Source organism: Mycteria americana (assembly GCF_035582795.1).
Source record: "Mycteria americana isolate JAX WOST 10 ecotype Jacksonville Zoo and Gardens chromosome Z unlocalized genomic scaffold, USCA_MyAme_1.0 Scaffold_18, whole genome shotgun sequence".
Taxonomy (NCBI): domain Eukaryota; kingdom Metazoa; phylum Chordata; class Aves; order Ciconiiformes; family Ciconiidae; genus Mycteria; species Mycteria americana.
In genome coordinates, this window is record NW_027445436.1 from 6,115,839 (window position 1) to 6,141,699 (window position 25,861).

The window sequence follows — 25,861 nt, forward strand, 5'->3', positions numbered from 1 at the left end:
TTATATGGGAGACCATTTCAAACCAGATATCGAGGGCAAGATCTCACCCAAGCAGGGGAAATTAGCTTACAGCAATATTTAATAGTAAATAAATTAGTAGTATCTACCAGAGTGTGGGGTTTAGATTCTCCAGTGCACTTGTTTAAACCTGGGGATTGGGTTTATGTTAAAAATATTTCAGGTGACCCTCTTTGAAGAGAAATGGAGTGGCCCTTTTCAAGTTCTGCTCACAACCTACACTGCAGTTAAGCTTGAGAAGCACGCTGCGTGGATCCACTATTCGAGAATTAAGAAAGCACCTACTGGACCATGGAAATCTCAGCCTATGGGACCAACGTCCGTAAGATTGACCCGAAAGTAGTTTTACTGATGCTGCTATGCGCTTGTTTACTAGTGTGTATGCTAACAATTTAATGTTAGAGCTCATTCAAGGATTTGGTAAATTTGACAAGCGTAACTGCTTGCCTCCCAATTCCCCAATCTGCAGGCCAACCTATCCCATGGGGAATCATACCTGTGAATTTGACAGTGCTAGAACTTTTAATTTAGAACCTTTGTAAAAGAATTTACAAAGTTTAAAGAAAAGGGGGGAATGAAAAGAGCTAAAATCCCCAAAGACAAAAAGAAATGTTGTAAATATCTTGGTTGCTCAATGTTTCCTTTTAGTTTCCCTTTTGCAGATAATTTGGCCTAGCTTGCCAGTATTGTTGGCCTTAAGTAAGGAAGCTTAGATAGTAGAATTGCTAACGAGCATTCTGTATTTGACCTAATCATTAGAGTAAGAATTTTGTCTCCATGAATTTTGTTTCACATATGTATGTAATTGGACAATATAAGTTTTGGCTGATGTAACCTGCGGTATGCTCAAACAAAATTCGTGGAGACTACCCTTTAAAATCCAAATCTCCCAGCAGGTGAATTGGAGTTTCAGAGTGTTCCCGAAATAAAACTCAATAGCAACGGAGTTACTATTAAGCAGGCATCCTTTATTACAGCGCTGGGCAGCACTGGGGATCGCTCCGACAAACAGGCAAGATAAATGTCCCTGACGCATGCGTACTTAAGTCCTTAGGTGGTCGTTAGGGATCCTCTGGTGGTCGTTGGAGGAAGTCAGTAGTCTTCATCACTCTGACTGCTGACTGAACTTTGTCTTTACGCATGCTCAGTCCATCTTTGTCTTGCTCATACCTTCCTTGCATATCCAAAATCAGGTGGTTCTTGTGTAGTTTCTCCTTATCAGCCCTTTCCAGGGACACAGGGCCTGAAGAATTCCTTTTATCTATCTTCATTACAACTATCTCCGCTAACCAAGGATTTAACACAGGCAAAGCATTCTTACTCTAATGATTAGGTCAAATAAAGAATGCTTGTTAGCAATTCTACTATCTAAGCTTCCTTACTTAAGGCCAACAATACTGGCAAGCTAGGCCAAATTATCTGCAAAAGGGAAACTAAAAGGAAACATTGAGCAACCAAGATATTTACAACATTTCTTTTTGTCTTTGGGGATTTTAGCTCTTTTCATATGCATCAAATTTCCCGGAATGACCATACATATTCATTCTATTTCCTGGAACTAATTATCATATTTGCGTGGTCATTATGCATGCATCCTTGAGCTCTGAGGGGCTTCCGTGGGGGTCTCTGGTGGTCCTTGGTGGTCATACAGGTTTGTCCTTTAGTTGACCCCTTCTTCTGGACATGCGCAATCCCACCTTGCTTATGTAACCCGTTTTCCTTCTTCATGGTGCATGGTCCCTAACAATGATTTGGCACCCTTAACACAAACCAATTTTTCTAACCACCCTTGACTCATTGTCAAGATGGGCTGGGGCTGTACTGGGAACATAGCAGCATGTCCGTACTACTCCTTGTCCAATTGTCTTTGGGCATGACAGCATATCCATAGCCATAGATGTACAAACACAACATTAAAGCATTGTCTACCCCACTCCTATCTCTGTGTTGCTTAGTTACAAAAGAACAAACTAATAATTTTGGTTACATCTGGTTACGTGCCTGCCTCTCCCTCTCTCTGCCTGCCTCTCTTTCTCTCCCTCTCTGACTTCCTGCCTCTCTCTATGCCTGCCTGCCACTCTGCCTTCCTGCCTCTGACTCTCTCTCTGCCTGCTTCTCCCTTTCTCTGCTTTCCTTTCCTCTCAGCCTGCCTGCCTCTATACGTGATTCTCTGCCTCTCTGCCTTGCTGCTTCCAGTCTGCCTGCCTCCCTCGTTCCCTGTCTCTCTGCCTGTCTCTCTGCCACACCTCCCTCTCTCTGCCTATCTGCCTGCTTGCCTTTCTACCTGACAGCCTCTCTCTGTCTTCCTGACTCTCTTTGCTCACCTCCCTGCCTGCCTGCCTCTCTCTTTTTTTTCTCTTTGTGTTTGCCTCTCTGCCTGCCTGTCCCTCTGTCTTCCTGCCCCACTCATCCCATATCTCAGCCTCCCTGATGGGATCTCTTTCTCTCTGCCTCCCTCTCTTCTTCTCTGTCTGCCTCTCTCTTCCTCTCTGCTTGCCTCTCTCTGCCTGCCCGCCACTCTGCCTGCTTGCCTCTCTCTGCCTGCCTGCCACTCTGCCTGCTTGCCTCTCACTCTCTTCCTCTGCCTCTCTGACTTCCTGCCTCTCTCCCTGCCTGCTGCTTTCTTTCTCTCTCTCAGCCTCCCTGACACGCTCTCCTTCTCACTGCCTCTCACTCTCTTCCTCTGCCTCTCTGACTTCCTGCCTCTCTCCCTGCCTGCTGCTTTCTTTCTCTCTCTCAGCCTCCCTGACACGCTCTCCTTCTCACTGCCTCTCACTGCCTGACCCCTGTCTCCCTCTTCTTTCTCTCTCATTATCTGCCTGTCTCTGTTTCTCCCTCTCTTTCTCATCTGTCTTGCTCTCTCTGTCTCTTTTGCTTTCTGTGTGTCTCTCTCATCTTTCTCTCTAGCTTTCTTTTTCTTTTGTTGCCGTGAAAAGCCGAAATCAGGACTCAATAGTCAGGATGACTATTAAGCAGGTATTCTTTATTACAGCGCTGGGCAGCACTGGGGATCGCTCCGCCACAAGTGCTCCGCCAGGTTAGCGCAACACATCAGTTCATATACAGAAAAATCATACATATTCATCAGATTTCCTGAAAAGGGCAGTCTTATGGTGATGAGTTCCCGCAATTCATTTACATAGTCCAAGCATGCGCAGTAAAATTAGGGTTAGGGTCTTTTCACCCTCCCGGTGGTCGTCCATAGTCTTCCTCACGTTGTCCGCTAGTTGAACTTTGGGCTTCCTTTGTCCATATATAGTCATTGAGTTAGCTCATCAGTCCTTGGGCCTTGGAATGTTACAAGGGGGTCGATTTAAACTAGTTCTTTGGTGCTTTGGCACAATTGTCCTGAGTTCCTGTTATCAGTGATTTAATTAGGAAGCCTAATGAGCTTGCTCAAGGCCTGTTTAGTCCTATCAGGTAAGAAGTCACAGGAGATGTCCTATCATCAACTCTGCTCAGCAGGTAACTAAAACTGTCTTTGCAGGGGAAGAGAACAAAAGAGAAGAAGGATGCAAGTGAAACTAAAAAAATGCAAGTCTATGTATCACAGTCTTAGTCAGGGATTGTTCAGGGATTTAACCCTTTCACTTTCCCTGTATCCCCCCCCCATGTCTCTCTCTGTCCTGTCTGTTTTTTTCTCTCTCTGTAGCTGTCTCTCTGGTGGCAATTCTTTCCCATGAGAAACTGCCATAACAGACATAACAATATCTCAGTATTCACAGGTGCAAGGCCAGGATAACAACAGCATGAGAACTACAGGGGTAGAAACAATGCTACTGTGTCCTTGGAGTGTGTAGTTGAAAGGTTACACAGTTGCAAGTAAAAATGTATCATTCTCACACATGCTATTCCTTCTCTGAGCGTCTGTGATTGCTTTTGCACATCATCAGCTTTCTGTAAAATCTGACAGCAGGCAAAGGGGAATGAAAACCAATGGCATTTTTGGCTCATATTTAACTGGAAAAATAATGCTGCACTTCAGTAATTGTATGCCACCAGTGTCAGCACCACCAAGGAATTTTTTTGAATTCATGGGTTTGTCCAGCCTGCATTCCCCAGAAAATGGTGGAAAGAAACAGTCTGACTCTCCTGTCTAAGAACAAAAGAACAGGAACAGAGGTAGGGAGACCTTCGTGCTTGGGTGATATCTGACTGTAAGCTAGCAGAAGGCCATGATGTCAGAACCAACCTGATGATACTCAGTGGAGGACCTGTAGTTTCAAACTATTCTCCCCACTCTGGCCTCCCCTATGTCCACCTTCCTCACATCTGTGAAGAAGGGCAGAGGTCCTATTGTTTAAGGTTTGGTTAAGTTTTCTTTTAATATATATTATATAAATATTTATAAAAATATGAGCTTCTGTGTGTACATAGGTGACAAAAGAAAGTCGAGTTGGGGGCCAGTAACTAGCAGTGTACCCCAGGGGTCAAGACTGGATCCAGTCCTGTTCAACATCTTCATTAATGATATGGATGCTGGGGCAGAGTGTACCCTCAGCGAGTTTGCTGATGACACCAAAACTGGGAGGAGAGGCTGATATGCCAGAGGGTCGTGCTGCCACCCAGAGGGACCTCAACAGGCTGGAGAAATGGGCTGACAGGAACCTCATGCAGTTCAACCAGGGGAAGTGCCAAGTCCTGCACTTGGGGAGGAACAACCCCAGGCACCAATATATGCTGGGGGCCACCCAGCTGGAAAGCAGCCTGGCAGAAAAGGACCTGGGGGTCCTGGTGGACACCAGGTTGAACATGAGCCAGCAATGTGCCCTTGCAGCAAGTGCCAATGGTATCCTTGGCTGCATTAGGCAAAGTATTGCCAGCAGGTCGAGGGAGGTGATCCTTCCCCTCTCCTCAGCACTGGTGAGGCTACACCTGGAGGACTGTATCCAGTTCTGGGCTCCCCTAGTACAAGAGAGACATGGACATACTGGAGAGAGTCCAGCACAGGGCCACAAAGATGATGAAAGGACTGGAGCATCTCTCCTATGAGGAAAGGCTGAGAGAGCTGGGACTGGAACATCTCTCCTATGAGGAAAGGCTGAGAGAGCTGGGACTGTTCAGCATGGAGAAGAGAAGGCTCAGGGGGGATCTTATCAATGGATATAAATATCTGAAGGGAGGGTGAAAAGAAGACAGAGCCAGCCTCTTTTCAGTGGTGCCCAGTGACAGGACAAGAGGCACAAGCTGAAACACAGGAGGTTCCATCTGAACAGTTTTTGCTGTGAGGGTGACTGGGCATTGGAACGGGTTGGCCAGAGAGGTTGTGGAGTCTCCATCCTTGGAGACATTCAAAAGCCATCTGGACATAGTCCTGGACAACTGGCTCTCGGTGGCCCTGTTTGAGCAGGGGGGTAGGACAAGATGACTTCCAGAGGTCCCTTCCAACCTCAACCATTCTGTGATTCTGTGATTTAATAAATAAATAAATAAATTATTCAATGAAGTGAACATCCATCCCAGCCTAATACTGAGAGCAGGTTTTGAATGGACTGCATGCCAACACTGACCAAAGTCATATCAGACAAGAGGTCCTGCTAGATGCTCTGCCTTTGGAGGGTATAGCAAGGGATGGGAATCAGCTTCATTCCTGCCCAGTCTTTTTAGGCATTTTACCTCATCTTTTTGTGCTTCCACTGGCTCCCTGATGGCTTGTATACAGGAAGGGGGAGAATGAGGCCAGTTTGTGATCCTGGTTGGCCACAAGTCACAGGGGCTCCTTTGTTTTGGAGGCCTTCAACCTCATGGCCTTGGCAATGTCAATCATTCTGAAAAACAAGATGAAAAACATGCTGTTGGCAACAATGGGGAGAGCCTGGCCTTGCAAGGGCCACCACAGTCACTTTTCAAATACTAGCAATGCCATGCAACAGAACAATAAGCCTTTTGCTTCGGGGGAAGAAGCCAAGAGGCAACAGAGTGCAGTGACATTTTCTCTGCATCTCAGCTACCCCAAAACACCAAGGCAACAACAGCCAGAAAGATTTGGATGAATGCTAAAGGTTGGGGCCTTGCTGAGAAGGCTGGAATCCTACCCCACTGACTATGTCCGTCTTTGGAGAATGCTATAAACCCTCCCTGTGTTATTTTACAGCTAGTTGGCTTGACAAAAAACCAAACAAACAAACTACTGTCCACTTTCTAAGTGGAGCATGACAGAGGTGAGCATGTATTAATCCACAGTGTCTCTGAGCTGTTGCTCAGGGGAGCCTGGGTTTGTTTCCCAGATGCTTAGCTCCTGACAGCAGTACAATGGCAGGAACCTTGCATGGCTAAGGAGTGACCCATTTTGGCTGCTGGGGTGCAGCACCCCTAGGCTTTAAGTGGAGGGAGCCCAGCTGAGACAAGAGTTTGGGCTGGAGGGCACAAGCAAGAAAACATCTGGAGGCATGTTGAACAGAGAAATCAAATTACCCTTGAAAATAATGATCAGGGAAATATTCTGGCTGTCGCAGGGCCCTCAGAGCACCTGAATGCACACAGTACCTCCACCCCAGGAAACACAAGTCCCAGAATCTTCCTAACTCAATTTACATCTTGGAATCTTGAAATTATTTAGGTGGGAAGGGACCCCTGGAAGTCTCTAGTCCAACCTCTCACACCAAGCAGGGCTAACCTCAATGCTAATGTTGATCAGGGTGCTCAGGGCCTTGTCTCATTTTGATTTCCCCAGTAGGTCACAACCTCCTCTACCCACTTCCACCAGTATACTTTATATCAGGCTCCCAGCCTTGACAATATTTAAAAGCAAAAACTGAGTATTTATCAACAAATGCAGTACAACTCTTTTTAAAAACATTCCTCCTAAAAAAAAATTGTGAATTTTGCCTTTAAAACCCATTATTCCTCATTAAGGGACCAAAGAGCAGAATTGGGGACAAAAAACAGTACACTGCATCAATGCTGACCAAGGTGCTTTCTGCTGTGACACCCATGAGATTGTTATCCCACAATGATAAGCTCTCCACTGTTCCAGGAGAAACTTACTCTGTTGCCAAAAGAAAAGAAAAAAAAGGGAATAGTAGTCTGATTTGCCTTGCTGCTTCCAAGATGGGATAATTTTCTTGGAGAATACATAAGTTTTCTTAGAATAGTCTTCTTACAGTGAACTAACATGGAGTATCTTCTCCACTGTAACCGTTCTGGTCAGCATTCCTACAGAGACAAACCCTTAGACAAGTTAGTAATTTCATGATAAAACAGACCTGGGAGACTAAATCCCATCTCTGGTTAAATTCAAAGCATGAGGGGATAGATTGGCACTAGTGGAGATTGTTTGGTGTAACTTGGTTCTCATTCAGAAGATGATTCTTTCTTAATGTTGTTATAAATGTGAATAAATATATAATTTTAAACTTACCATTTTTGCAAGTATAATTCTTAAAATTATATAAGTGAAAGAGATAATACATGGATATAATAACATGTACAACTGCAATGAATAGCATGCATTAGAAAGGCTACTAAACTGCATGTTTCAAGGTCCAAGCTACTTTTCAGCTGTTTGAGATCAGTGTGAGATTTAACTTGGGACCTGAGCTTGGGAGGCATAAATAATCCCACCTCAGCCTATTGTGGGGTCTTACATCTCTCAAGCCTCTGGTGTTAGCCACATCTGCAAATAGGAACTGGAAGTCTGAGTCAGGTGCAGAGCCCTTCTGGTCTGATATCCAAGATCCCTAGGGGAGCGTAAGATCTTTCTCTCATCTTAATCCATGTTTTCTTTTCTTTGTGTAATAGTCACTTTCATTGCTGTACAGTAAGATGAACTTGAAAATCTGCATGGAGCTTTATTTTTAACTATTTTAAAAAATTATTACATTTAGGTTGACACCTCCCTTTGAAGGGAAGAACAACAGATAGTGAGTTTGCCCTATGTGTGAAAAAGAAATAATTCCCCAAAATGCATCTCTGTTTCCTGGTATTTTAGGGGTTTATGGGGAAGTTCTGTTTGTATCAGGTCCCTTTTCCAGAAGACTCATGTCAGCTGTGAATATGCAAGTGGGGGAAAGGAAGCTAACAGAAAAAATGCTGCTTGGGGTTGAGAAGGGGACAGATGCTTTACTTGTTTTGTTACCATGAAGAACTGTCTAAGTTATGATATGTGGAGTTCTCCACAAACACAGTCTATAGCTTGTCTGAAGAGCCACAAGACATCATTGTACTCCATGTCAGGTCTCAAAGCATAATTTTCTTCTTTTGAGCAATTCACGATCAGGCAAGTAGGGGTCCCACGGTAGCACCAGGTGATGATGACTCATTACGGCTCAGCAGCTCAGAGCATGCAGGGGAAGAGGAGGAGTGGAAGCTTCTCTGCTTCTCCTACTGGCTGCTTGTGGCTAGATGTGCATGAGGTCCCCAAGAGTGGAGTATGCACAGCCTGGCATTCCTAGAAGTAGCCATGGTGGGAAGGATCAGGCCCTTGCAGGCAGAGTCAAGCTAAGGAAAGGACCCTTCCATGTTGTCGTGGTTTAGCCCCAGCCGGCAACTAAGCACCACACAGCTGCTCACTCACTCCCCCACCCAGTGGGATAGGGGAGAGAATCGGAAGAGTAAAAGTGAGAAAACTCGTGGGTCGAGATAAAGACAGTTTAATAAGTAAAGCAAAAGCCACGCATGCAAGCAAAGCAAAGCAAAGCAAGGAATTCATTCACTACTTCCCATGGGCAGGCAGGTGTTCAGCCATCTCCAGGAAAGCAGGGCTCCATCACGCATAACGGTTACTTGAGAAGACAAAGGCCATCATTCCAAACGTCCCCCCTTCCTTCTTCTTCCCCCAGCTTTATATACTGAGCATGATGTCATATGGTATGGAATATCCCTTTGGTCAGTTGGGGTCAGCTGTCCCAGCTGTGTCCCCTCCCAACTGCTTGTACACCCCCAGCCTACTCGCTGGTGGGGTGGTGTGAGAAGCAGAAAAGGCCTTGACTCTGTGTAAGCACTGCTCAGCAGTAACTAAACCATCCATCTATTATCAACACTGTTTTCAGCACAAATCCAAAACATAGCCCCATACTAGCTACTATGAAGAAAATTAACTCTATCCCATACAAAACCAGCACACATGTAGGGAATGGTCAACCACACCAGGCTGGCAAGAGGAGCTGCCTCCTGGAGCAACAGAACTCTTGCACTAGGGTCAATACTTCCTTTATTAGGCGAGGTTTTTTGATACTTGCTTTCTACCAGCTCCAGAATTTAAACTACTAGAGTGTTAAACCACTGGAGTGCAAAAGCATGATCCAGAGCACTAAAACCAAGACAGAAATAGGTGTCTCGTGCATAGAGGAAAAAAAATCCAGTCCTGTCACAGTCCCCTTGAAGCCTTTCTTTTCCTTGTTGGTTGTGCCTTCCAGTCCAAAATGTGTTTGGCTTCCTCAGGAAGGGATGCCAAGGGGCTGAGAGCAACTGATGGTTGACAGCCCTCTCAGTTCCTTCATGCACAATCAGAATGATCCTGCAATCACTGTTATCCTGGGTTAAGGTCTCCCCAAATACAGCTGCTTCCTTCATTTGGATGGACTGTCAGTAGGACTCTGGACTATCTCTGGCCAACCAGACAAGAGCAAGGTTTATTCCTGAAGAGCAAGGATAAGCAGGAAGATGTTGAGGGGAGAAGTTGTGCAGAAGCAGTCTTGATGATATATGTGATATTAAGAAGCTGAGAGATCTTTGGTAGGGGCTGCTCATTCCCAGTGACTGCAGGCAGTAGGTTCCCCAGGAAGTGGGTTAAACCAATCTGTGGAGAAAGAAGGGTCCGATATGCCAGATGCATATCGAGGGTCCGATATGCCGGATGGACCCTCCTCTTAGGGAAGTCTGCTGCCTCCCTGGGGCCCGCGTGAAGGATGTCACGAGGGTACTCCCTAGCCTGGTACGGCCCTCAGACTATTACCCCGTACTGCTCTTCCATGTGGGGAGCGATTAGGCTGCAACACGAAGTCCTAGGGCGATCAAAAGAGAATTCAGAGCCTTGGGACGGCTAGTAAGGGACTCTGGAGCACAGGTTATTTTCTCCTCTCTCCTTCCAGTTGTGGGCAGAGACGCAAGAAGGAACAGAGGTACCCAATCTATTAACGCATGGCTCCGTGGCTGGTGTCATCGCCACGGATTTGGTTTTTTTGACAACGGGATGGCCTACACAGCACCGGGTTTGCTGGCGTCTGATGGGATTCATCTTTCTCAAAGGGGAAAGAGAGTCTTTGCTCAGGAACTTGCGGGGCTCATCGACAGAGCTTTAAACTAGACTCGAAGAGGGAAGGGGATAATATCAGGCTTGCCCGAGGGAAGCTGAGGGGCGACGTGCCACGGTTAGAGGGAGCGGGTGCCAGCGAGGGCACGCGGCCTGTGTCTCTGAGATGTGGGGGGTACACTGGGGCACAGTTGAACGGAGTTGAGCTAGGGGATACTGAGGCAACAGGAGCCAAGAGGGAAATGCCAGTGAAACACCTCAAAGCACACAAGGGGTGTTCTTCTATGAAGGAGACACGGACGACAGCCCAGCTGAAGCGCCTCTACACCAATGCACGCAGCATGGGTAACAAGCAGGAGGAGTTGGAAGCCATTGTACGTCAGGAAAACTGTGATATGGTTGCCATCACGGAAAGATGGTGAGATGACTCGCACAACTGGAGTGCGGCGATGGATGGCTATAAACTCTTCAGGAGGGATAGGCGAGGCAGGAGAGGTGGTGGGGTAGCCCTATACATCAGGGAGTGTCTGGATAGTTTAGAGCTCGATGATGGTGATGATAGGGTGGAGTGTCTATGGGTAAGAATCAGGGGGAAGGCCAACAAGGCAGATATTGTGGTGGGAGTCTGTTACAGACCACCCAACCAGGATGAGGAGACAGATGAACTATTCTATAAGCAGCTGGGAGAAGCCTCACGATCGCTAGCCCTTGTTCTCGGGGGGGACTTCAACCTGCCGGATGTCTGCTGGAAATACAATACAGCAGAGAGGAAACAGTCCAGGAGGTTCCTGGAGTGTGTGGCAGATAACTTCCTGACACAGCTGGTGAGTGAGCCAACGAGGGAAGGTGCCCCGCTGGACGTCTTGTTCACCAACAGAGAAGGACTTGTGAGCCATGTGATGGTTGGAGGCTGTCTAGGGCAGAGTGATCACAAAATGATAGAGTTTTTGATATGTGGAGAAGCGGCGATGGGGGTCAGCAAAACTGCCACCTTAGACTTCCGGAGGGCGGACTTTGGCCTGTTTAGGAGACTGGTCGAGAGAGTCCCCTGGGAGGCAGCCCTAAAGGGCAAAGGAGTCCAGGAAGGCTGGACATTCTTTAAGGAGGAAGTCCTAAAGGCACAAGAGCAGGCTGTCCCCAGGTGCTGAAAGACCAGCCGGCGGGGAAGAAGACCGGCCTGGCTGACTAGAGAGCTCTGGCTCGAACTCAGGAGAAAGAGGAGAGTCTACGACCTTTGGAAGAAGGGGCGGGCAACTCAGGAGGACTACAAAGGTGTAGCAAGGCTGTGCAGGGAGAAAATTAGAAGGGCCAAAGCTGAGCTAGAGCTCAATCTGGCTGCTGCTGTAAAAGACAACAAAAAACACTTCTTCAAATACATTAGCAGCCAAAGGAGAGCTAAGGAGAATCTCCACCCTCTATTAGATGGGGGAGGGAACACAGTGACCAGGGATGAGGAAAAGGCTGAGGTACTTAATGCCTTCTTTGCCTCAGTCTTTAATAGCAGGGCCGACTGTTCTCTGGGTACCCAGCCCCGGGAGTTTGAAGATAGGGACGGGGACCAGAATGGAGCCCCCATAATCCAGGGGGAAATGGTGAGTGACCTGCTGCACCACTTAGACATTCCCAAGTCTATGGGGCCTGATGAGATCCACCCGAGAGTACTGAAGGAACTGGCATATGTGCTCACCAAGCCCCTTTCCATCATTTACCAGCAGTCCTGGCTAACCGGGGAGGTCCCTGCTGACTGGAGATTAACTAATGTGACGCCCATCTTCAAGAAGGGCCAGAAGGAGGACCCGGGGAACTACAGGCCTGTCAGCCTGACCTCGGTGCCAGGAAAGCTGATGGAGCAGATCATCCTGAGTGCTATCACATGGCATGTAGAGAATAACCAAGGGATCAAGCCCAGCCAGCATGGGTTTAGGAAAGGCAGGTCCTGCTTGACCAACCTGATCTCCTTCTATGACAAGGTGACCCACCTAGTGGATGAGGGAAAGGCTGTGGATGTTGTCTATCTAGGCTTCAGTAAAGCCTTTGACACGGTTTCCCACAGCATTCTCCTGGAAAAACTGGCTGCTCATGGCTTGGACGGGTGTACTCTTCGCTGGGTAAAGAACTGGCTGGACGGCCGGGCCCAAAGAGTGAATGGAGTTTACTCCAGTTGGCGGCCGGTCACAAGTGGTGTCCCCCAGGGCTCTGTGTTGGGGCCAGTTCTGTTTAACATCTTTAGCAATGATCTGGACGAAGGGATCGAGTGCACCCTCAGGAAGTTTGCAGACGACACCAAGTTGTGTGGGAGTGTTGATCTGCTGGAGGGTAGGAAGGCTCTGCAGAGGGACCTGGACAGGCTGGATCGATGGGCCGAGGTCAACTGTATGAGGTTTAACAAGGCCAAGTGCAAGGTCCTGCACTTGGGCCACAACAACCCCATGCAACGCTACAGGCTTGGGGAAGAGTGGCTGGAAAGCTGCCTGGCAGAGAAGGACCTGGGGGTGTTGGTTGACAGCCGCCTGAATATGAGCCAGCAGTGTGCCCAGGCGGCCAAGAAAGCCAATGGCATCCTGGCTTGTATCAAAAATAGCGTGGCCAGCAGGACTAGGGAAATGATCGTACCCCTGTACCCGGCCCTGGTGAGGCCGCACCTCGAATACTGTGTTCAGTTTCGGGCCCCCCACTACAGGAAAGACATTGAGGTGCTGGAGCGTGTCCAGAGAAGGGCAACGAAGCTGGTGAAGGGTCTGGAGCAGAAGTCTTATGAGGAGCGGCTGAGGGAGCTGGGACTGTTTAGCCTGGAGAAAAGGAGGCTGAGGGGAGACCTTATTGCTCTCTACAACTACCTGAAAGGAGGTTGTATAGAGGTGGGGGTCAGTCTCTTCTCCCAGGTAACAAGTGATAGGACAAGAGGAAATGGCCTCAAGTTGCGCCAGGGGAGGTTTAGACTGGATATTAGGAAATTTTTCTTCACCGAGAGGGTTATCAAGCATTGGAACAGGCTGCCCAGGGAAGTGGTTGAGTCGCCATCCCTGGAGGTATTTAAAGGACGTTTGGATGAGGTGCTTAGGGACATGGTATAGTGGTGGTCTTGGTAGCGTTAGGTTTACGGTTGGACTCGATCTTAAAGGTCTTTTCCAACCTATACGATTCTGTGATGGGACTGAAGGAAAACAGGAGGTAGACTACAACCCTGAAGTCTGACAGCTTGTATGGATCTGCTTCATCTGAGGTTATGGTTGATACTAGCTTTCATTACACTTGGATCTTCACTTTAGAAAAGTTTTCAAGTAAGTCATATTGGAACAGGTGTTTATCCTTCCATTCACCCTTGCAAAAGCCCACAGGCTGAATATGCTCTAGACACACTATAGACATACTATATGTCTTTTGTGGGGTTTCCAACATTCTGAGGACAAGTTTGGTACTGCAAATAGCAAGGAGAAAAAGGGCATTTTCTGTGATTACAAGAAATCGATGCTTCACTCCCTCTGCTATCTGGTCAACACAAGAGGCAGAGTCAATCACTACCTGCGAGGAGAATTAGCACTCCTGTGGTTTTTTCACCTTGAATAGTGTATATATGTCTATATATTTTGGAATAAAATAGAAATAGTATAAGAGTTATTAGTAGCTAAGAAGGGATCACAGTTAGGAGTAGAAACTAGCATACGAGAATTGTAGAATCTTCAAGGTAATAGATAATGTCCAGGCCAGATAAGAGGGTACGGGCAATGCATACTTTACTAAGAAGCATATGTTTTTCCTCAAAGAGTGTGAAGCTGTAAACCTTCAAAGACCAATAACAGGAACATCCTCTTACCGGGAGAGCCATAAAGATAAAGGGACACCACAACAACCATGAAAACAACAGGAATCACAGTAACTAGGGGAAAGGCAAAGACGGCAGGGGGAGATTGCGACCACCGACCCAATTGAGGAACGAAAGGACTACGACTACTACCCTTACCCTCTCCCTCTCTCCTTGTGAGCACGCGCAGTGAATGAAAATCACACTGTAGCTTTAAATCGAAGCGGAGAAAATATGGACCAATGGAAGAAGAGGATGATTAGTCAGTCTAATGATTATGTATTAGATAGGCGTGGTGTGTTAACTTTCATGTATAAATACTGAAGAGAATTACAATAGGTGTGCTCGATTTGTGGAAATATTCCACCTTGCACCCTGCGCAGAATAAAGCAAAGTCTCCTCTCTTGTCGGAGTGGGAGACGGACCCGGAGTAACGATGAATCTCAATATGAGTATGGTCGTTCTCCTTTATTCAGATTACTTAACAGGTTTATATAGAAGCTAAGCAAAGCACGCGCTAACAGCGACTATTCTATTGGATAACTATACTTGTCCACGCGCTTAAAACAATTATATGATTGGCACAAAGTTGCCGTTCACGCACTGTTCACAAAGGGGGGTTTATCAGCACTTTCCCAGGCTTAGTCCCGCTTATCTTGCTTTACCAAGTACTCCTTCTGCTGTTCTCAAGGGAATTTCACCTTGATCTCTGGCTCCCAGGCCCCATCAAAGGCTGGATTGCTCACATCAATTAAGCTGTGTCCTTTTTCACTTAACCATTCTTCCACACTCTCTCAACATACTCTGTGTGTTTCGGGACTTATTTTACAGCGAGGCAACAGTTTTGGTGACCCAGATGGGACTTTGAAATTCGAGACTGGACTGTGATCAACACTTGCTACCGCTGGAGGATCGCGAGCCGGACTCCAGCGTGCACTGGAGGACTTTGTCCAGGGACTCCTCTCGTGATTCCCTGGTGGGTGGTGAGTGGCCGATTGATACTGGGATAGAGACATTGTTATTTTGAAATGTTGCTGGTTATTGGTCCAAACCGGAGTTGTTGGTATAATTGATCCCAGCGTATTTACGAGAGTGATACGAACCAGAGTTGGTATAATTGGTTTTGGTTAATTGCAGCTGCTGCATTGGTATATTGGTCTCTCCTGTGCTACTACGCTGACAACCGGAGCAGGTAGAGTTTTGGTTTGGTTCGGTTTACTTGTATTGGTTCACTTGTATTGGTAATCATTGGTGTTATTGTTGGTGATTTTAAAGAATATTATTGTACAATATTACAAATGGGAAACGTGACATCTTCCACAGAAGGGGAAATACTTAAAGCTTCCCCATTGGGTTGTATTTTAAAGCATTGGACTAAGTTTGGAGGTGACCCATTATCACGGAAAAAGTTAATGGAATATTGTAATCAATGGTGACCGTTGTATGTGTTAGATGATGGAGAAAAGGGGAAAAATTGCCTTTTTATTGTTTGATTCATTCTTTCTACTTTTCCACTAGACTGCAGCCTCCATGGTGTGTGTAAATCTCACTTTATTTCTAATATTCTTGCCCCTGGTATATGGGTTAGCTACTACTGGGTGAGTGTCTTGAACAATCTGATTTATGGCTCTTAAATCTTGAACTAACCTATATTCCTTGCCATTCTGCTTTTTCACTAGCAATATCAGGGTATTACATTCTGATTCACATTCTATCAATAATCCATAATCCAAAAATTTTGTTATTAATTCTTCCAACCCCTTTCTAGCTTCCCACTTAATAGGATACTGCTTTTGTCTTCCCCCCATCTTACTGGTTTAGTTTGAGATTTTAGAACAACCTTTACCGGTTCCGCCAATTTAGACCAACCTGGGATTCCACTAGCCCATACCAAGGGTGTTACTGCATCCTCCACTTCTGCAGGCATTTCTTCCTTCGGTCTTGGTGTGTTCTGTAACATAAAAATTCTCGCTTCCACAGCTTTTGTTTCAGATATTAACAGCTGAGTCTCCCCATTTTTAAAAATTATTTTGTGCATTCAATTTACTCAATATATCTCTTCCTAACAAAGATGATGGACATTCTGGCATATACAAAAATTGATGAGTTACCCATTGCTTTCCCAATTTGAATTTCAAAAGTTGTAAAAACGGCCGGTTTTCCTTCTGCCCTGCTCCCCCAACAACGCTTACAGTTTTATGACTAAACCCCCCTTTGCATATATTTAATACCGAATATGTTGCCCCTGTATCAACTAAAAATTCTACTTCATCATTCCCCAGCTTTAATGTAACCAGGCGTTCAGCTGGGGTTGACTCCCCTGTTCTCCTTCAGTCCTCATCATTCAGAGTCATCAACCTAATTGCCTGTAGCAAAGGATCCAATTCTCTCCCCTTGGGACATTCCCTTTTCCAATGCCCCCTCTCCTTACAGACAGCACACTGATCTTTTGCCAGCCGGGGAGGTCTAAACGGAGGTGCTGCTCCTCCTGGTGGTCCTCCTCTTCCCCTTCCCCTACCTATTCCTGCTTTCCCTCCTCCTCCTTTCCACATTTCAAACACCTTTTCCCAATGCTACAGGCAGAGCAACATCATCTTAAACTCTTATTCCTTCCCTGTTTTTTTCCAAAGTCAATACCATACAATCTTGCGGGATAATCCCACACTGTTTTTCCACTCTGGATGATTTCTCAAAACAAAAAAAATAAATACCTCATAAGGTATTTCATCCCATTTACCCTCCCACCTACAAAACAGCATTAATTGCAAGATGATATTATACCTCAATGTACTGTTCTTTGGCCATTTTTCCCCACTATCCAAAGTATACAATGGCCACCAATGATTGCAAAATTCAATCAATTGTTTCCGAATTAATGGATCTCCTCCTAGATTTTTCCAATGCCTTAAAACACATCCCAAAGGTGTTCTTTGCGGGATGGGTTTTTTACTCGGAAACGTACCCATTTCCCAAAAGACTAGTGGTTGTGATTATGCACTATCACAGGCACTAGTCAGAGGGACCCCAACCCTTGTTGGAGCTCCCTCAGGGATTCCAGCCCCCTGCCAGAAATCCCAACCTTGGAGACTTCAACCCCCCGTTGAAGACTCCCCCTTGGGCCCCGCTCCACAGGCTTTCACAGCAGATATCCACCCTGCAGCCTATGAAGGACACCACACCGGAGCAGGTGAGTGTGCCCTGAAGGAAGCTGCAGCCTGTGGAGAGCCCATGCTGGAGCAGGCTCCTGGCAGGAACTGCAGCCCGTGGAGAGGAGAGGCTGTAACTGCTCTCCTTCTCCAGGTTTACTCAGCACATAGTAACAACTGGAAGAGCCAGAGCTCTCTAGTCAGCCAGGCCGGTCTTCTTAACCACCGGCTGGTCTTTCAGCACCTGGGGACAGCCTGCTCTTGTGCCTTTAGGACTTCCTCCTTAAAGAATGTCCAGCCTTCCTGGACTCCTTTGCCCTTTAGGGCTGCCTCCCAGGGGACTCTCTCAACCAGTCTCCTAAACAGGCCAAAGTCCGCCCTCCGGAAGTCTAAGGTGGCAGTTCTGCTGACCCCCCTCGCCGCTTCTCCACGTATCAAAAATTCTATCATTTTGTGATCACTCTGCCCTAGACGGCCTCCAACCATCACATGGCTCACAAGTCCTTCTCTGTTGGTGAACAAGACGTCCAGCGGGGCACCTTCCCTCGTTGGCTCACTCACCAGCTGTGTCAGGAAGTTATCTGCCACACACTCCAGGAACCTCCTAGACTTGTTTCCTCTCTGCTGTATTGTATTTCCAGCAGACATCCGGCAGGTTGAAGTCCCCCACAAGAACAAGGGCTAGCGATCGTGAGGCTTCTCCCAGCTGCTTATAGAATAGTTCATCTGTCTCCTCATCCTGGTTGGGTGGTCTGTAACAGACTCCCACCACAATATCTGCCTTGTTGGCCTTCCCCCTGATTCTTACCCATAGACACTCCACCCTATCATCACCATCATCGAGCTCTAAACTATCCAGACACTCCCTAATGTATAGGGCTACCCCACCACCTCTCCTGCCTCGCCTATCCCTCCTGAAGAGTTTATAGCCATCCATCGCCGCACTCCAGTTGTGCGAGTCATCCCACCATCTTTCCGTGATGGCAACCATATCACAGTTTTCCTGACGTACAATGGCTTCCAGCTCCTCCTGCTTGTTGCCCATGCTGCGTGCGTTGGTGTAGAGGCGCTTCAGCTGGGCTGTCGTCCGTGTCTCCTTCATAGAAGAACACCCCTTGCGTGCTTTGAGGCATTTCCCTCTTGGCTCCTGTTGCCTCAGTATCCCCTAGCTCAACTCCGTTCAACTTCAACTGTGCCCCAGTGTACCCCCCACATCTCAGAGACACAGGCCGCGTGCCCTCGCTGGCACCCGCTCCCTCTAACCGTGGCACGTCGCCCCTCAGCTTCCCTCGGGCAAGCCTGATATTATCCCCCTCCCTCTTCGAGTCTAGTTTAAAGCTCTGTCAATGAGCCCCGCAAGTTCCTGAGCAAAGACTCTCTTTCCCCTTTGAGAAAGATGAATCCCATCAGACGCCAGCAAACCCGGTGCTGTGTAGGCCATCCCGTTGTCAAAAAAACCAAATCCGTGGTGATGACACCAGCCACGGAGCCATGCGTTAATAGATTGGGTACCTCTGTTCCTTCTTGCGTCTCTGCCCACCACTGGAAGGAGAGAGGAGAAAATAACCTGTGCTCCAGAGTCCCTTACTAGCCGTCCCAAGGCCCTGAAGTCTCTTTTGATCGCCCTAGGACTTCGTGTTGCAGCTTCATCGCCCCCCACATGGAAAAGCAGTAGAGAGTAATAGTCTGAGGGCCGTACCAGGCTAGGGAGTATCCTCGTGACATCCTTCACGCGGGCCCCAGGGAGGCAGCAGACTTCCCTAAGAGGAGGGTCCATCCGGCATATCGGACCCTCGGTTCCCCTCAGAAGGGAGTCACCCGCAACTATAACCCGTCTTCTCTTCCTTGTGGAGGTGGTGTTAATACGATGATTCAATCAATGACTGAATTCAATGATTCAATCAATGAACACAAAGTGTATATGAAACAATATAAAACCAGTAAAAATGAAAGAGATCTTCAACTGACATAAACTGGCATTATTCAATTTACATAACAGGAGCTGGACTCATAAAAGTTCACTCTTGGAAGGCAACTTGCAGTTTTGCATACAAACCATAGAATCAGAAATACATCACCTCAGTTCTTTATCCCGATGCTTCGGACAGAGACAAACAAGCTCTGTAAACTGCCCCAGCTTTTTCTCCAGCCCTCTGTCAGAGATCACCATCCTCACCCACAGTAGAGCAAGTAAAATGGGTTGTGTACCTGCACCACAGACATTTCAGTGTGGAGGTCAAATAACATAAGATTATTTTACAAAAGGAGACTGCTTACTTTTGGATAGTTCTAGTAGTCCCCACCTCCAACTCTTTCCCAATCCTCTTGTAGAAGCTCATCCCTACTATCTAGTTGTTTTGGTTTTTCATGAAGCAGTTTCTGCAGCACTGTAAATTACAGCCTAAGTTATATAGTTAAATAAAACAAAAATCAGCACCAAGAAAAGAGCAGCTAACAGCTAGGGGCTGGATCTACTACAGCCATCCCAAGGGAAGTCATCAAGAGTCAGTGCCCATAGAAGATGAGCATAAGCAACATTATCAAATTTTTCACTTAAGAAGTTGAGGCATGCGTATATGATCCCTTTTAACAGCTTTGCTACAGAAGGCAATAACCTTCAGGAAAAGAGTAAAGAAGATAGTTGGAGTTAAGAGTATAAGGAACTACTTCTTCACCACATACCAATATTCACAACACTCTGCCAGTGCCTAAAAATCAAGTCTACACTTGGAGTAGCACTATTCAGTGCTACATACGCAGATTTTATTCTACTTCTAAGGGACAGAAGACTCACTCGTTACTTTGTTGACTGGTTAGGGATCAAGAGGAAGCAGAGAGAGAGATGCTCATACAAAAAGTGATAGCTGTGGGTTGTTTTTTTTTTGTGACAAAATCTTTTTCAATCTTATTATCCTATATATTTGCAAACTATCAAAGCTGTGCAAATAAGGCATAAGCTTCTACTTGCCTCCATTTTCATGGCAAATAATCTTTATATTGTAATTTTCCATTTATTACTCCCACTAGAGGATCAATCCGAAATGAAAAACTGAAATGAAGGAGCACAGAAGAGGCGGAGGTCAAGGACACTCTATATATGGAGATCAATTGCAGTAGGAAACAAAATATATAATGCGTATTGCAATGATTTGTAAAAATGGTCTCACTGGTTGCTAAATTAAAGTTTCCTTTTAGAAAGAAGGGCCTTCATTTGTATAACAATACACTGACTCACACAAAAAAGGCTGCTGGCCTTCACATGCAGCTCTCAAAATACTAATGAAAGAAAATTTTGGTGTAACATTTATTGCCTCGATCTCAGGGGTTATGGTTAGATGTGAGTAACACCAAAGAAAGATCTAAATATACAGAAAAGGTAGCAAATGGAACGATGCTGTAAATCACGTGGGTTCCATATCATTTAAACAGAAAACAAACACAAGATTTAGTTTGCTACAGTTAAAAAAAAAAAAAAAAATCCACATCTTCAACTCTTCAGCCAATTACTTGTCTAAAATATTCATCAAAACCCTTCTTCAAAAGAATGGAGTTCATCTAATGTTTGGCAATGTTGGACATAAAAAAAAAAAACTTTGAACATCAAAACCCAAAATAAAGGAAAAAAAATTCAACTCCATTATAACCTATTTAGTTATATTGAGGTTACAGCACAGTATTTATTCAATAATACTTACACTCACTTTTTAAAAATTATTTTTGAATATCTGATTCTTTAGAATATCTTCTAAAATATTTGATTCCAATTATAGGTTAAAAAAATACTGTTTTCCACTGTGTATATTTTGTTTCTCCTTAATCATAAATTTTGTTTGGGCATGAAAAGACAAATTTATAAACACCATTCTTCCCCTAGCAAATATAGGGGGCTTCCTTAAATGTGGTATGGGGAAGTATCACTTATTTTATCTACATACAAACTTCATATGAATAATATTGAAATAATAATAAAAAAAAAAAAAACAAACCAAACTCAAGCACCCCCTTCCCCCTACACACAAAGAGACTGGATCTTTAGAGATTGCAAGTTTCTCGCTCTGATTGTCTTCATTAAACAGTAACTAGTTGGGGTTTTTTTTTTTTTATTTTAAAACCCCAACATGAATTTTCCAGAATTGCCAGGGAATGTACAGGCCTCAACTTCATAACTGTAACACACCCCAGCACCTCCATCCACAAACATACAAGTAACATGCAAGCACATTTAGCAGAACTATATTTCCTTCCTAGGAAGTTTTAGCCTCAATCAAGAGGATCTCAAAATCGATTTTGAAAGAGCCAGTCCTGCTTTCTTCTCTCACTCTACAAAACAATGGCTGCACTACTTTTCCTGGTGGGTTACCTTGATGAAGCGACACCCAAAAGTGAAATCTAAGCATGCACAACTTGGGTTAAGAGCCAAACGCATAGACAGGAAACATGTTTCATGGCAAAGCTAGGCCTCTCTCTCCTCTTCTTCCGTCACCGTGTCACAGAATCACAGAATCACAGAATCACAGAATCACAGAATCACAGAATCACAGAATCACAGAATCACAGAATCATATAGGTTGGAAAAGACCTTTAAGATCATCGAGTCCAACCATAAACCTAACACTGCCAAAAACCATCACTACACCACGTCTCTAAGTACCTCATCCAAACGTCCTTTAAATACCTCCAGGGATGGCGACTCAACCACTTCCCTGGGCAGTCTGTTCCAATGCTTGATAACCCTCTCGGTGAAGAAAAATTTCCTAATATCCAGTCTAAACCTCCCCTGGCGCAACTTGAGGCCATTTCCTCTTGTCCTATCACTTGTTACCTGGGAGAAGAGACCGACCCCCACCTCTCTACAACCTCCTTTCAGGTAGTTGTAGAGAGCGATGAGGTCTCCCCTCAGCCTCCTTTTCTCCAGGCTAAACAGTCCCAGCTCCCTCAGCCGCTCCTCATAAGACTTCTGCTCCAGACCCTTCACCAGCTTCGTTGCCCTTCTCTGTACGCGCTCCAGTACCTCAATATCCCTCTTGTAGTGGGGGGCCCAAAACTGAACACAGTATTCGAGGTGCGGCCTCACCAGTGCCGAGTACAGGGGCACAATCACTTCCCTAGTCCTGCTGGCCACGCTATTTTTGATACAGGCCAGGATGCCATTGGCCTTCTTGGCCGCCTGGGCACACTGCTGGCTCATATTCAGGCGGCTGTCAACCAACACCCCCAGGTCCTTCTCTGCCAGGCAGCTTTCCAGCCACTCTTCCCCAAGCCTGTAGCGTTGCATGGGGTTGCTGTGGCCCAAGTGCAGGACCTTGCACTTGGCCTTGTTAAACCTCATACAATTCACCCCAGCCCATCGATCCAGCCTGTCCAGGTCCCTCTGCAGAGCCTGCCTACCCTCCAGCAGATCAACACTCCCACACAACTTGGTGTCGTCTGCAAACTTACTGAGAGTGCACTCGATCCCTTCGTCCAGATCATTGATAAAGATGTTAAACAGAACTGGCCCCAACACCGAGCCCTGGGGAACACCGCTTGTGACCGGCCGCCAACCGGAGTAAACTCCATTCACCACCACTCTCTGGGCCCGGCCGTCCAGCCAGTTCTTTACCCAGCGAAGAGTACACCCGTCCAAGCCATGAGCAGCCAGTTTCTCCAGGAGAATGCCGTGGGAAACCGTGTCAAAGGCTTTACTGAAGTCTAGATAGACAACATCCACAGACTTCCCCTCATCCACTAGGCGGGTCACCTTATCATAGAAGGAGATCAGGTTGGTCAAGCAGGACCTGCCTTTCCTGAACCCATGCTGGCTGGGCCTGATCCCCTGGTTATTCTCTACATGCCGTGTGATAGCACTCAGGATGATCTGCTCCATCAGCTTCCCCGGCACCGAGGTCAGGCTGACAGGTCTGTAGTTCCCCGGGGAACCGGGGAACTACCAAACACTACCAAACACCAATCAAACACGTCCATAAATGTGTAAATCTGTATTTGGCTGCTGTGTCTTCCCGATTCTCTGCTGCTGAACGCATACGCAGGGGGAAGAATGAAAAGAAGAAGAAAAAAAACCAACCACCACCACAAAAAAACCCCCACCCCCCCACACAAACAAAACAAAAAAAACCCCAAAACCACCCCCAACAAACCACCCCCAGCTACCACAAAACACTGCCTTTCTCTCTCCAGAGATAGAGACAGGCTGTAACTGCTCTCCTTCTCCAGGTTTACTCAGCACACAGTAACAACTGGAACACTCCTAAAAGCCCCATTTGCTCCTTACCTCCTTTTAACCACCGAGAGGGAGAGGGGAAAAAAAAAAAACAAAAACAAAAAACAAATCAACAAACCCACAAACAACCCACCCTTTTTTTTGTGTGTGCAAAGAACAAGACCCCTCTCCCAACAGGATGATGAGAACTTGATTCATCTTTACAAAGAACTTGCATCTATATTAATATAAGCGTGTATGTACTCCCCCCTAAAAAAGGGAGATTTTCCATATATACAGGAAATATCATACCGGAAATAACGTGCAAACTGCATGGAAGACAATTACAAATTTGTAAGCACATGTTGTTTTATACCACTCTTTGTTCCTCAGACTACTGCGGGGGGGGGGGACGGGACGGGGACGGGACGGGACGGGGGGGACACGGACGACACACGGGACACTTGCTTTTTTTCCCCCAGAAAAAAAGGGAGTGAGAGAAGCTATTTTAGGAAATTAATCACAACATTTTTACAGCAGGAGTGACTTGACTGTGCAATTAAAACCAGAGATTGAAAGATACTAAAATGAAAGGCAAGAGCTGCAGCCTTGGTTAGTGAATCCCTCGCCCCCCAAACGTTCTCTCGCACATTCATATGTTTGGGGCAGTCAGACAGGGAGATTATCCAGCTCACGGCCTCCTTAGCATTACTAGTTAATGCTGCTGCTCTAGCAAGTAACACCACTCCTCACACACAGCTCTTTCTACTCCACTTCTCTTTCCTCAGCCACATCTACTTAATTCTTTGCAATAGAAGACAACAATGCCGTTACAAGACACTCACAAAGTGCAGCACTTGTTCTCCCCTTCCCCAAAACAGAAGGCAATGGATTTCAAAGTGCAACATTCAGCTGCATGCAATAAAACTAACCCTTCCGCTCAAAAGGCTGGAAAATTATAGTCTCCCTCCCAACACACTGTTTAGAGCCACTAAAATACAGATCAATCAATTAATGCACGGGAGGAATAAATAAATAAATAAATAAACCCACACAAGACCAACTCCCAGCCCCATCATAGCTGCTGAGCTGCCCCTGAAGAGGCTGTTGCTTCTGGGATCTATTTCTGTTTAGACTGCTTTGCCCGGAGCCTTTTAAACACTCGCTTCAGACACAATACCAAGGGATTACAAAAGCAGCCGGTTATTCTTAAATTAATTTTTCAGACACTTTCTTTAAGAATTACATATACACACAGACAGATAAATTGATAGATGTACATACACACCATTCCCTGCTTCCTCCTCCTTCTCTCTGTTGGTGCAGCTGACTTGCAAATCAGGAAGAAGGTTGATGGGTTTTTTTATTCTTATTAGAGGAGATTTACATTATGATTATTCCAGAAATGCTAGAACAAAACTTTTTTTCTCTTCACCCACTGAAAAATATAAATATTTTTTAAGAAATAAGAATTGTAGACAGCAGAAAGGAATAAAAGGAAGGCACATAATAATCCTTGAAGCCAGCAGGCATATTTTTTAAGGAGTGAAAGCAGGCACGATGCGTGCTTACATAGTTAATAATAATAAATTATTTTTTAAAAAAAACTATAATGGAAAAGGTTGAGAGCATACATGGGAAGGGGGGGGATGAAATCGTAAATTACAGTTACCTTGCTTTGGAAGAATGTTGCGTTGAACGGCTTCTTTCTCTGTGAGTCACTCAGAATACAAAACCACAGACGGATAAGATTATGACTTCATTGACGACAACTATTTCCTCCTCCTGCCTCGTCCCACCGCTTAGTCCAACCCGACACCACCGCTCAAGAAAAGGGTTCTCCCATTGGTTCACCTCAAGGAGAGCACCCGCCTCCTGTTCAGAAAGGGTGATCCGATTAAGACTCATTAACTGTTGTTTAGCCTGGAACGGAGAGAGCGGGGCTGTATTAGGAAGAGCATTGCCAGCAGGTTGAAGGAGGTGATCATTCCCCTCTACTCAGCACTGATGAGGCCAGCATCCCCAAATCCTTCTCTGACGGGCTGCTCTCGATCCCTTCATCACCCAGCCTGTATTGATACCAGGGTTTGCCCTGACCCAGGTGCAGGACCTTGCACTTGGCCTTGTTGAACCTCATGAAGTTCACATGGGCCCACTTCTCGAGCTTGTCCAGGTCCCTCTGAATGGCATCCCTGTTGCCTCGCTGTAAAATAACTCCCGAAACACACAAAGTATGTTTAGAGATGAGACATTGCTTTATTCTGTGCAAGGTGGAATATTTCCACAAATTGAGCACACCTATTGTAATTCTCTTCAGTATTTATACATGAAAGTTAACACACCACGCCTATCTAATACATAATCATTAGACTGACTAAGCATCCTCTTCTTCCATTGGTCCGTATTTTCTCCGCTTCGATTTAAAGCTACAGTGTGATTTTAATTCACTACACATGCTCACAAGGAGAGAGGGTGAGGGTCGTCGTCCTCCTTTCGTTCCTCAG

General features: G+C 46.0%; 1 long non-coding RNA gene across 1 annotated transcript; it reads right to left on the minus strand.

The window, feature by feature from the left end:
- Positions 1 to 15,647: 15,647 nt before the first annotated feature.
- LOC142402941 (uncharacterized) lies at positions 15,648 to 25,820 on the minus strand. Its single transcript, XR_012773524.1, has 3 exons — positions 25,030 to 25,820; positions 24,646 to 24,795; positions 15,648 to 15,963 (listed from the first exon to the last, which is right to left on the minus strand). It is a non-coding gene; the product is annotated as an uncharacterized LOC142402941 (long non-coding RNA).
- Positions 25,821 to 25,861: the final 41 nt, after the last annotated feature.